At 36.8% G+C, this 12,639-nt stretch overlaps 1 protein-coding gene across 3 annotated transcripts in view; it reads right to left on the minus strand.

The window, feature by feature from the left end:
- LOC100619241 (cation channel sperm-associated auxiliary subunit beta-like) overlaps positions 1-12,639 on the minus strand; it is a 249,570-nt gene that overhangs the window by 220,205 nt on the left and 16,726 nt on the right. For all 3 annotated transcript variants that reach the window (XM_016427568.2, XM_016427569.2, XM_007473197.3), the window contains exon 5: positions 8,814-8,963. The gene's annotated coding sequence lies outside the window, so the exon portion shown is untranslated. The remainder of the gene's footprint in view (positions 1-8,813; positions 8,964-12,639) is intronic.

The following is a 12,639-nucleotide window of genomic DNA, read 5'->3' on the forward strand; positions in this document are numbered from 1 at the left end:
TAAAATTTTCTGGGCATTCAGTCTTGAATGAGATTTTTCCATTGACTGTTGTAGGGTATCCATTTTCCTCTCTATTTCTTTGTTCCCTTTGTCATTCTGTAGTACTTCAGTTATTCCTCCAGGCCCTGTGTCCAGGATGTGTTGTTTTTTTTTTTTCCTCTGAAGTTTTACCTAGATGTGGTAGAGGGTTGGTATCCTCTTCAGATTTCACTTCCTGAACTTCTCTCAAATCAATATATTTCCTCCTCATGGTCAGAGTTATCCTCAATTTTTCCTTTACCGAATGGTGTGGACAGAGCTTACCCTACCATGAGGCTTAGGTTCTCTAGAGCTCAGACATGGAATGCTGGGATTCCCCAGAAAGCTCCAAAGATGATTGCTCTAACTGGATTATTCCAAGAATTCTGCAGAATCCTGGGTTACCCCTACAAGGATTTCTAGATTGGATAAGGAGTCTGGAAGTAATTTCTTGATGATGTAGTAGAAATAAACTCTATATTTGGATAGAATGTCTGAGAAAGATCTGGGATTCTCTCTGTCCTAACAGGTAACCATCTTGATTTGGGTCCTCTGTGATTTGCTTAACTGGTTCAAATTGTTTGTATCAACAAGAAGGTTAAAATCTTTTATACACTCGATCTTTCAATTAATTATTTACCTGTAAAAAATGTGGTCTTTACAGATTCTTCAAAGGGTCATTTGAAAAATTCAGCCTGTTATCTTCTTAGATTTTTCATCAAGGATACCCTTGATATAATTACATAAAGGTTTTCATAAAAATGAGAAAGATAATTAACACAAGACTTTATAAAAATGAAAAAGCACACATATAGGGCAATAGTTATTAACATTCTCTTTAGTGTTTTGGGGGGGATAATTTTAACATCAATAATTTTTCCTTTTCTTTTCCAACTTTTCATTTTCTGAAATAGCTTATAAATTTATTGATAATTCTTTTAATGTTTTCTCACCTCTATCACAAATATGCTTGGTCTTGTAAACCTTGAAATTTCTCAGACTTGTGAATGTTAAAAATTTCCCCATTGGACTGGGAACATTCCCCATTTTGATGAGAAAACTCCTTGCTATGGGAAGGACCTCTACTCCACCCATACTTAAGACTGCTTTAGGGGTGAAAAATCCTTGCTATGGGAGGACCTCTACTCCACCTGTACTTAAGACTGCTTTAGGGCAGAAAACTCCTTGCTAAACAAAGTACTTGGACCCATGCTTATAATAAGGCAAGGAGTTCTTTGAGCCATGCCTGTTTTTTAGAATTGATACAATGAGATGCTAGGTACCTAAAAGGGTCGGCAAGTTTTCTCTTAATGAGATTAGTTGACTCAGCTGTGTTTTCACTGGTTCAGACTTACTGAGGATCTTGGTCGACACAGCAGCATTTTTTCTGGTTCAGACTTACTGAGGAGATTTGTCGACTTAGCAGGAATTCAGATGGGCAGTCCTTTGGAAAGAGTCTACAATGATTGGTAGATGTAGGGACTTAGGGGAGGTGACATAGGAGAAAAACCCCTATATAAGAAAAAGCAGAATCTCTTGAGGAGCTATCCTTTTGGAGGATCTCTGATGAGGATTGCTTGGGAAGAATCTCTTGAGAGAAGCTCTGGAGAAGGGAAGTTCTTGGAGGACAATCTCTAAGGAGATCTAGCTGGAGATCCTCTGAGGGGACTCTGTTGTCCCTCTGGAGGCTCTGGAGAGAGGCCCTTTGGAACTCTCTCTGGTGAAGCCAGCTGAGATGGAGCTGGCCTGGTGTCACTAGAATCCTTGCTTAGACAGACCTTGTGGTGAGTGTTAAAAGACTGACTGACTGATCTCTCTCTCTTAAGACTCAGGTCTAGGCCATGTTGGCTTAAGGCCCTTCATACTTATTTCCTTTTTCTCTTTTTCTCTTTTCCTTAATTCCACATATGTATTAATTAAAATCTCTATAAACCCAGATGACTTGGGTATTTGAATAATTGGGAATATTTCCCTGGCGACCACCTTATATTTGATTTAAAAAACAAGACACTGTAGTGAAACATATTTCTGCGGTCAAATTTACTCACCCTCTCTTATATCTATCACAATTTATATCTTCCACTATTTTAATCACTATAGTGTAAGACCTCAACCATTTTAAATCTTACAGTCTTGTTCAACTGGTTTTTCTGATGTCTTGTAAGGTCTCATTTCAAATGTTTCGTGTAGCACAGCAAGCTTTAAAGTGTTAATGTTAAATGAAGCAATTCCTCTCTCAAGATAGCAATTGTTCATGTAAATACTAAAAAAATGTGATGTTTTCCTACTATTTGTTGACTTGCCAGTTTCATCTGTGGGTGAAATAGTTCTATGGAGTATTTCACCAAGTTTTTTGTAGATTTGTTTTCATTTCTATTGCTTGTCTCTGGCTTACAAAATGCATTTGTGAGTTACCTTCTGCAATCTGGCTACACAATATTTTACAAATGAGTTTGCAATCTTCAACTGCATTGCCTTTATCAATTTTTTTCCTTGGAAGAGAGATCAAGAGCTCTTTAATCTCTTTGTTATAGTGAGTGAGCAACATCAGTGATGATCATGATCAATATGTTTGTCTTTTTCCAATCCCACCTCCTTTTTTTTTTGTTTTCCTACTTTCTAAAGAGATCATGGTGAAATTATAATCAGAGATATCATCTCATCTTTGTCATTCTTTTTCATTTGATCTTAATTTGACTTTTACTCTAATTAGCAGACGGTCTGAATTGTACCCAAATAACTCAATCAGTTTTCATTCCTACATCAGTAGCTAGTAATTTCCAGAATATTTTTTTTATTTTTCATTTTCCATGATATAACTTGGGCTGGCTTCCAAACCTCAATTTCTACTTTTTTTCCAACTCTACTGAAAGAAAGCATTCATCATAGGCCTTTTAGCATCTTTAGTTTAGAAACTGATATTTTCCAATGTATTATTTTCACCATTTTTCTCCTTCCTATTGCCAATCTTTCCTTGACAAATCCCAAATTACCAAACCCCATTTGCCTCTTTTACTTCTTTTCACATTCTTTTGATTGGAGTGGGAGGAAATAATGAAATCATGCCAACTGGATCCACCAAAAATGTGAACAAATTTCAAGTAAGCTTTCACTAAAGCAAAGTAATCATTCTATTCCTCCCAAAATCAATTAACCATTCTATTCTCCATAACAGTTCTTCCAAGCCTTCTCATCTCTCCTAAATTCTCCCAGCCTACCCTCTCCCTCATTCTCTCACATGAAGATCACATACTCCATTGAAAAAATAAGGACAGGGACACCTAGTGAATAGAGAGCTAAGTTTGGAGTCCAGAGGATATGGGTTCAAATCTGACCTCAGCTACTTTCTAGCTGTGTGACCCTGAGAAAACCACTTAATCCAGTTTGCCTAGTTCTTGTCCTTTTGTCTTAGAGTTGTTACTAAAACAGAAGTAAAGATTTAAAAGAACAAAATTAAATTAAATTAAATTAATTATTAAGGGCATTAGCAACGTATATGATCTTCTTCCCTCCTTCCTTTTCAACTGACTTCACTCATCTGAAGTCTAGATAGTGCAGTGGATAGAGCACCAGGCCTAGAATCAGGAAAATCTGAGCTGAAATCCAGCCTCAGATACTTACTAGCTTTGTTACAGTGGGCAAGACATTTAACCTCTGTTCATCAATTGTAAAATGGGGCTAATAATACCGCCTACCTCTGAGATTGTGATGAGGATCAAACTGAGATATTATAAGACACTTAGCACAGTGCCTTGCATATTGTAGGCACTTAAGTATTTGTTTCCTTCCCTCAAACATTTTTCCCACTTTTTCCTTCTTCACTCTTGTCTCAGATGAAGAGATAGACCTTAACCTTGCCAAGGACAATCCTTTTACATGCACCCCAGATCCCATTCTGTCTTCTCTAGCAGATTATTCCCCACTATCATTACCATTCTTTTTTCTTATCTTCAATCTTCTCCTACCTACTGGCTCCTCTGTTGCCTACATTGCCTTCCTCATGCCTAAAAACTAATTAATAAACAAGTAAAAATAATTTGACCTAATATCCCCACTAGCAATGTTCCTATATCTTTCCTTCCATTTGTAGCTGAACCTCTTTAGAAGCCTCTACCTCCTCTCCTTTCATTCTCTTCTAAACCCTCTACAACCTGGATCTCACAAAAGTTACTAGTGATCTCTTGATTGCCTAATCTAGTGACCTTTTTCTTTCCCAATCAGTATCCTTCTTGTCTTACCTGTAACATCTTATACCTTCTCCTTTTGGATGCTCCCTCATCTCTGAATTTTCACAACACTGTTCTTTCCTGCTTCTCTTCCTATCTGGCAGACCTCTTAATAACCTTCACTAATTTTTTATACAAATCAGGACTCTGCCCAGGGCCCTCATCTCTTCATTCTCTATCTCACTTAGTCATCTCATCAGCTCAATGAATTCAATTATCATCTCTGTGCAGATGACTCGAGAACTATATATCCAGCCTGACATTCTTCTCCTGCATTACAGTCTCACACGGCAATAGGATGCTAAATATTTAGCAAGCAGCTCTCAAAAAATGTGTGTACAAAATCAGTTGAAATTCTACTTTTTTTTGCTAATGTCCTTTTGTGATGCCTTTAGATGCCAGTCTGTTCCTTCTCAAATTACTTTCTGTCTATAGATCTTTTATGTGCCCAGCTATTTGCATATTATCTTCCCCCATTAGACAGTGATCTTGAGTGCTGGGGATGTTTTTATCTCTGTTATATTCCCATAACTTAGGACAGTTTCCTAGCACTAAAATGTTTGTGGACTGATTCCACCTTCACATTAAGAAGTCATCATTTACTCAACATTGCATTGACATGATTTGAAGAATTGTGAAAAGTTCTTCATTAGATCTTGTTACCTCTTCCTTCTCTGCCACAGACAATGGCCCAGAAACTTTGATTATCTTCAAAGTAGTATTTTTGTTTATGCTCATCATGAGTACTGAGAAATGAGATGATTAAGAATCCTATAAAATGGTGTTTCTATTTGCTTTGGGATGCAAAAAAGATCCAGTTGCATTATCACTTTTATTGACCTCTCAAAGAAAGCCTATAAGAAATCATTCTATATTAAGCTACACCTTCCTTTCTCTCTTAGTTTCTTTTAGCAAGGGAATATCAGTACAAGGGGATTCAGGTCTTCTGATTCATTGATCCTTGGAGAAAGAGCTTGAGTTTCAAGTACCTAAAGCTATGTTAATGCTTATTAACTTAATAAACTAGGTGCAGGGATTTTAAAGATAAAACAAAACAGTTCTTGATATTAAGCTTACTTGCTTCTGGGATTGTGATATGCAGCATATATATAGATATGTATATTTGTATATAGATACATAGATGTATTTGTGTATCTATGTATACAAATAAGTAAAAACAAGGACATTTTAGGAGAGAAAGAATATTGGCAGCTTGGGAGATGATCAGGAAATATGTTGTGGAAGAGGTAGTGCTGAGCTAAGCCCAAATGGAAATGAAAGATTATAAAAAAGCAAAAGAAGTAACTTGAGTAAGTTCATGGGGGCAGGAAGTGAAATACTGAGTTCAGAGAATAGTAAGAGAGTTTGGCTAAAATGTGGTATATTTAAAGGAAAAATATACTATGCTTAAAGGAAAGTAATACGGATTAAATCTGGGCAAGCTTGATTGAATTCAGAGGGTAGATAGCTTTAGGTAGCAATTTGAAAAATGATGAATTTATCTTATAAGTAACAGGAAATTACTGAAAATCTTTGAGTTAAGAAAGGAAAATTGTCAGATATATGTCTTAGCAAGATTATTTTGGCAGCTGAATGGAAGATGGGTGGAAAAGGTTAGCAAATGGAAGCAGAAAGTCAAATTAGGAGGCTATCATAATAGCCAAGCTGAAAGATGATGATGAGTTGAACTTATGTGTTGACTATTTGAATGAAAGGTAACTGAGAGGTTGGAGAGGAGAAAAGCTCTGTGCTAATCACTTTAAAAGTACCATATCACCATACCCCAATTGACAAATAGTCAAAGGATATGAATAAGAAGTTTTCAAATGAAGAAATCAAAGCTATCAAGAATCATATGGAAAAATGTTCCAAATCACTCTTGATTAAAGAAATGCAAATTAAAATAACTCTTTGATATCATCTCAAACCTATCAGATTGGTTAATATGACAGTAAAGGAAAATAATAGATGTTGGAGGGGATGTGACAAAATTAGGACACTAAGGCATTGTTGGTGGAGTTGTGAACTGATCCAACCATTCTGGAGGACAGTTTGGAACTATGCCCAAAGGACTATAAAACAGTGCATACTTTGATCTAGTAATATCACTACTTGGTCTGTATTCCAAAGATTTTTTAAGAGAGGAGAGGGGAGAACCTACTTGTACAAAAATATTTATATCAACCCTTTTAATGGTAACAAAGAATTGGAATTAAAGGGATATCAATCAATAGGGAAATGACTGAACAAATTGTGGTATATGATGGTGAAGGAATACTATTATGGTACAAGAAAAAGTAAATAGAGAGCCATGATGAAAAGATTATTTCAGAGAGAACTGGAAACACCTACATGAACTGATACAGAGTGAAGTAAGCAGAACCAGGAGAACACTGTACACAGTAACAGCAATATAGTGAGGGAGGGAGATAATTTGGATCATATAATTTCAGAAAACTTATGTGGGAAATTATTACATGTAATTGTCAAATAAAATCTCTTTATTAAAAAGCACAGTTTTCAAAAGAAAAAATGTATAATTTGATCCTCACAATAATCCTAGAGGACAATGCTATTATGGTCTCCATTTTACAGTTGAGAAAATTGAGGCAAATATAAAGTAAGTCACTTGCACAGGGTCACACAGTTAGTAAACTGATACAAAATTTTAATTCAGGGTTTCTTGATTCCAGGCCCAGTACTCTTTCTAGTTTTACATCACTTGACTCACTTAGTAAGAACAGAAAACATTCTAGCCAAGGGGAACATCCAGTGAAAAGGTAGTGGATAGAAATACATGTGATGCAGTATGATATACTGTGTCAAAAAGTTCAAGCAAACAACTGGCTAAATAAAATGAAGGGAAAGGAATAGTCAAGAATTCCTAAAAGTTGGAGCAGCTAGGTAGCTCAGTAAATAGAGAGCCATGTCTGGAGTCAATAAGATCTGAGTTCAAATATGACAACCCCTAGCTGTGTGACCCTGGGCAAGTTCCTGTTTGCCTTGCCCTTGCTCATCTGTCTTAGAGTTGTTATTAAGACAGAAAGCAAGGGTTTAAAAAAAGAATTTTTTTACAAATGAAATAGATCAATAAGTAATCAGCATGTTAAGTGCCTTCTATGTGCCAGATACTATGCTAAGCACCCAAGATTTAAAGCTAAAAGTAAAAGTATGCCCTCTAAGAACACAGATTTGAATTGAAGAAACAACATTCACCATATACCAGTGTATTCGAAATAGACAGAAGTATATTCAATACATTTATAAAAGCTATAAATATATATATATATATATATGCGAAGGTGAATTAGGTTGGACTACAAAGAGCAGAGTAATGTGAAATACAATAGAAAAGAGACATAGGATGAGGTCAATATTTTAAGAGTTTTAAATACTCAACTGAGAAGTATATACTGCATTCTAGAAAAAATAGGAACAATCATGGTGCCCTCGGCAGAATTAAGGAAGTTTGGAGAAGGGGTAGGTAGGATTAGAGGGAAAGATAATGAGTTTTCTTTGGGACATAATGATCTAAACATTACATAAATGAATGAGTGAATGAATCTAAACTTTCCAGGACACTATGCTGGCCACTAAAGATTCGAGAGACAAAGGTGAAATAACCGGTGTTCTCAAGAAGCTTACAGCCTAATGGAGAAACAGTTCAAATGGGAGAATGGCATCCTGTAAAAGGAGTTTCTGTCTAGAAAGTTATAAGAATCATGAGAAAAGTCATACAACATACATTCATTGCCATTCACTTTCCCAGAAAAAAAAAATGATAATATTCTCTTAATTCCTGTTCCAGAGCAGATTTTGGGGAGGGAAATGATAAACATGGCTACAGGGTAGGTGGCAAGATGTTCATGGTGCATGAATATGAAGCATGGTCTGGGACCAACCAGATATGGTTAAATTTACACTCACCAGTGAATCAGCTAGCCCCAAGATAAGTACCAAACTGAGAAGACTAACTCTTTGAGGAAGGGAGGCATAGTCTCTGTTCTGAAGATTATTGCATGTGAGGTTCAGGGACGGAGGCAAAATGGATGGCAATTATATCTCAATATTCTTAAGCTAGATAAATTTGAAACAATCTGCCTATAGGATATTCTGGTGAAGATATATAGAAGGCTATTGGTATGGGGGTAGAGAACTGGAATTAGGGGGGGGGAGGTTATAGATAGTCATATCATCATCATATTAATGATAATTGACTAAGACCAGAACAACTGGTATCAAAGTTAAGGACTTTGTGCTATCAGAGCTAGGGCTTCAGACAACAAAATGAATGCCAGAAGAAACAGGACCAGGATTGTATGGGTTTTAAAATGTATCATGGCCAGGGACTGCATTTCCCAATATGCCCCAGGGGTCCCTGTCCCCTACTTCTTGGTGTGGTATTGGTCTTGAATGGACCAATCTCATTCTGGGGGAGGGTCTATTACACACACACACACACACACACACACACTCTTCCTGGAACAGGATTGGTCTATATAAGGACCAATTCTTCTTCGCCCAAGAGGGAACTTTGAAAAATATTCAAAATTTAAAATATAAACTTACCAAGACAATAAGAAGTACATGTGATACCAACTACTGCTACATCATTAGCACATGGAGATCTTGTAATAATGATACGTTTCACATGTTGAAAGAATGAAAAAAATTTTTTCACGGGCAAGATTTTTCCGATCTTCCACTGAAGAATAGGCTCTGTGGAATGAACAAATTTAAGTGTTAATGTTTATAGCTATATTTGTGAAAATTAATCATTTGGTTACATGCCTTTAAAAACTTTGAAGGGGCATCATACTAAGTGCCTACAGGATATCTCTACACAGATGTGTATTTGGCATCTCAACGCAACACATTCTAAACTAAGCTTACTGTATTTCCCTCTAAATTTGCTTCTCATTCTGACTTTTGTTATTTTTTTCTTGATAGCTTTTTTTTACCATATCTCCCACTTTAAGGTTAGCACAGTGTCTCGCACATCATAGGCTTTGAATAAATGTTTATTGTTGGTGGATTATTGGCCATCTTCTCAATTACTACCATCATCACCCTTGTTCAGGTCTTTATTTACAACTGCCTGAACTATTGCAAACATTTTATAACAGGTCTTCCTTGGTGGCTCTTCTCTTTCCTGTCCATTCTTCATACCACTGTTCACCCAAGTTCCCTAAGCCATGGATCTGGTTATATCATACTTTTCTGCATCAGCAGTTTGCTCAAGTTTTCTCAAGGCCCTAAATAATCTGAGTTTTCCAGGCCTATCTCATATAACCCATTTCCCTTGGACTGATCTCTGTCACCAAATATAACTTGCTTTTTCTCACTCTGTCATTTTGGTCCTGATCAACTCAATTCAGTTGAATAAATATTCATTAATCACCAGCTCTATAAAAACAGAGCAGTGGGACAAGTAGAACAGTGGATAGAGTACCAGGCCTGGAGTCAGAAGGACCTTCCAAATCTGGTGTCAGATACTTCCCAGCTGTGTGACCCTGGGCAAGTCTTATTTAACTCCAATTGCCTAGCTCTTTACCCCTCTTCAGTCTTAGCATGGATACTAGGTAGAAGATAAGCCTAAAAATAAACAAACAAAATAGATCAGCACCTTATCTTCAAATTACATTCAAAGAGTTTGCCCATGCACAACCAGTATTTTTCAGCAGTGAGGTTTGAATCCAGGACTTCTGGACCCAGAGGTTAACTTTACCCTTTACGCTGTTAGTGTCATACAAGGCATTCAGCTATGCAATAGTGATTAAAGACAGAAGCAAAAACATCCTTGCTCCTGTGAACTTTAGATTATTCCACCCTACTTAGTCTAACAAAAACAGGAATGTCTATACATATACTTAAGGATTAAGCATTTAGGAGGATGGCCTATGACAGACATGTGCTAGCAAAATGACAAATCAGAAACAACTGACAGACCCCTGGGCTGTCCTAAGTCAAGCTTGAGCTACCATTGGAATGTGTAAGACACAGGAAAGTGATGTAAAACCATCTATATATTTTGCATCACTTCCTCTCTCTGGCCTCTTTTGTGGTGGAGAGGTCGCTGGTGGCAGCGTGCTGAGGCTTTTGGCATCTTGGCGTAGTGGCAGCTATTGTCCAGTTTAGCGGTGAGTTTTCCTTGATACCATACTGGAGGAAGCCTAGTAACCTAGTTCAGGTGAGGTGTCTTCTCTGAACTCTCTTGGAGTTTAGGCTGATTTTTCCTCCTTTACCTTCCAAATACTATCCACTTAGAAGTCTCTAATCTTCTTTAGAAACCTTGTGTCAAAGGACTTTGAACTCACCTTGGCACAGACCAGGCAGGAGAAATCCTATACCCTTTCCCTCTCTCTTCTCCTTGATTTCTTCCCTCTATATTGATTAAACCACCATAGATTTCCAAACTGACTTGGGTATTTTATTTGGGATATCCCCTGGCAACCAAAAATTAAATATAGATTAGGTCACGACCCTAAATTATCCTTATACTCCTAAGAAACTTTCTTATTCCTGGGTATGTATATGAGGAGGGAGGGGATAGGAGGATACAATATGAACACAAATTAATAGGATGATTAAGGAGGGAGAAAACATTAACAACCTGGGAGATCAGAGAAGACTTCAAGGAAGAGGATACATCTTAGGTGATGCTTGATGATAAGGATAAGGATTCAGTGACTTAAATATCAAGAAAGCATATGTTCTAAGCATGTGAGGGGGGGAGGACAGGGCTGCAAAGACAAGAAATGGAGTGTCAAAATCAGTAAAATAGCTGATAATCCTACATAACTGGTGTAACCTCCTATAGTTACATCTTAACATTCTCATGGGTGGACACCTGAGAAGAAGATTGGAAACTGAGGGAAAATGGATAAAGGAGAGAGACATAGGAATAAAAACTCAAAGACAAGGAGTTAAAACATGAGGAATATAGCAAGCTCTGGTGATGCTTCTCAATAGAAAAAAGACCGGCTTGCATGTGTCCCTGAACTTTTATGGGAGAGTTTAGGAATGTGGCATGGGAGGTAACTAATGAATATGTGGGCATAGATTTTAACACTGGTTGAATTGACAATCACATAATCAAACAGGAGGAAGCTAGTCAAACATGTGACTTGAAAAGGAATGTGGTCTAACAAGGTGTGAGCTAGGATCCTGTGGCAAATAATGTCCTGCTCAGGAATTCTTTTTGTCCTTTGGACTCAAGATTTGGCAATGCAATAATCAATAAGTAACATGACCATGAGTCTGGTATGTGAACATATAAGATACAATATCAATACACCAATTATACTTTTAAGATGCTAATATGCCTGGTATACTACAATTGAATGAAGAATTTGTCAAAGGCATTAGTAGAAAATTATGCTGGGAAGGTAAATTGAAGCTAGGGTGGTTTTAAACAACAGACTGCAGATCTACTTTTTATTCTAGAGAACATCAATTTCATAAGGGATGACACCAATAAAGGTTTTGGAGAAAGTGATTTTGTGTTGACATACCTGTGATATAGGAAGATAATTTTAGAAGCTGTGAAGAGGATACATTAGAGAAAGCATCTACTAGAATCAAGAAAAAAAATTGGAGGCAATTATAGAAAGGTAAGAAGTAATGAGATCCTTAACTAGAGTAGGGGGTATGTGAATAGAAAGTAATGGACACCTACTAGATGTGCGATCCTGAAAAAATAACTTCTCTTGGCCTCAATTTCCTCAGATATCAAATAGGAATAATAGCATTTACCTCCAAGGATGGTTTTCCAAACCTTTAAGTGCTATGTAAAGACTAATTATTATTATGTGAGAAAATTAGGGAAATGGAATTGACAAGATTTAGCATTTAATTAGTTATGAAGAGTAAAGGAGAAGAAAGCATCAAAGATGGTTCCAAGGTTATAGTTCCAGTTAACTTGGAAGGTTACCTTCAATATAGAGAAGTTTAGAGGAAGGCTAGGTTTAGTGGAGAAAATAATTCCATTTAGGACATGTTCTGTTTCAAATCTAAGGACTATACAGAAGAATAAGACAAGCAATCAATTAAGGTACATACATTACTGGAATTCAGAGGAGATATTTGAGGTGGATATACAGATTTGGAAGCCATCCAGAGAAGTCATACAGAGAAGACAGTGATGAGACCACTAGTGGAAAAAAGAGAATAAAGTCCAAGACAGAGGCTTAGAGAGCACCAAAGCCAAGAGGACAAGAGAAAAGTGATGTTCTACCAAGAAAACTGAGGAAAAGTAGATAGTCTGTTAGGAGGAAAAATAAGAGAGAGTAGTATACAAACTAAGGAAGGAGAATCTATGCAGGATGAGTGTTCCATGCCTTATAAAACAATTTAATACCTTAAAGGGCATAGAAGGTGTTCATTTGTATTGATA

The sequence above is a fragment of the Monodelphis domestica genome, chromosome 1 (assembly GCF_027887165.1).
Source record: "Monodelphis domestica isolate mMonDom1 chromosome 1, mMonDom1.pri, whole genome shotgun sequence".
NCBI classification, from domain to species: domain Eukaryota; kingdom Metazoa; phylum Chordata; class Mammalia; order Didelphimorphia; family Didelphidae; genus Monodelphis; species Monodelphis domestica.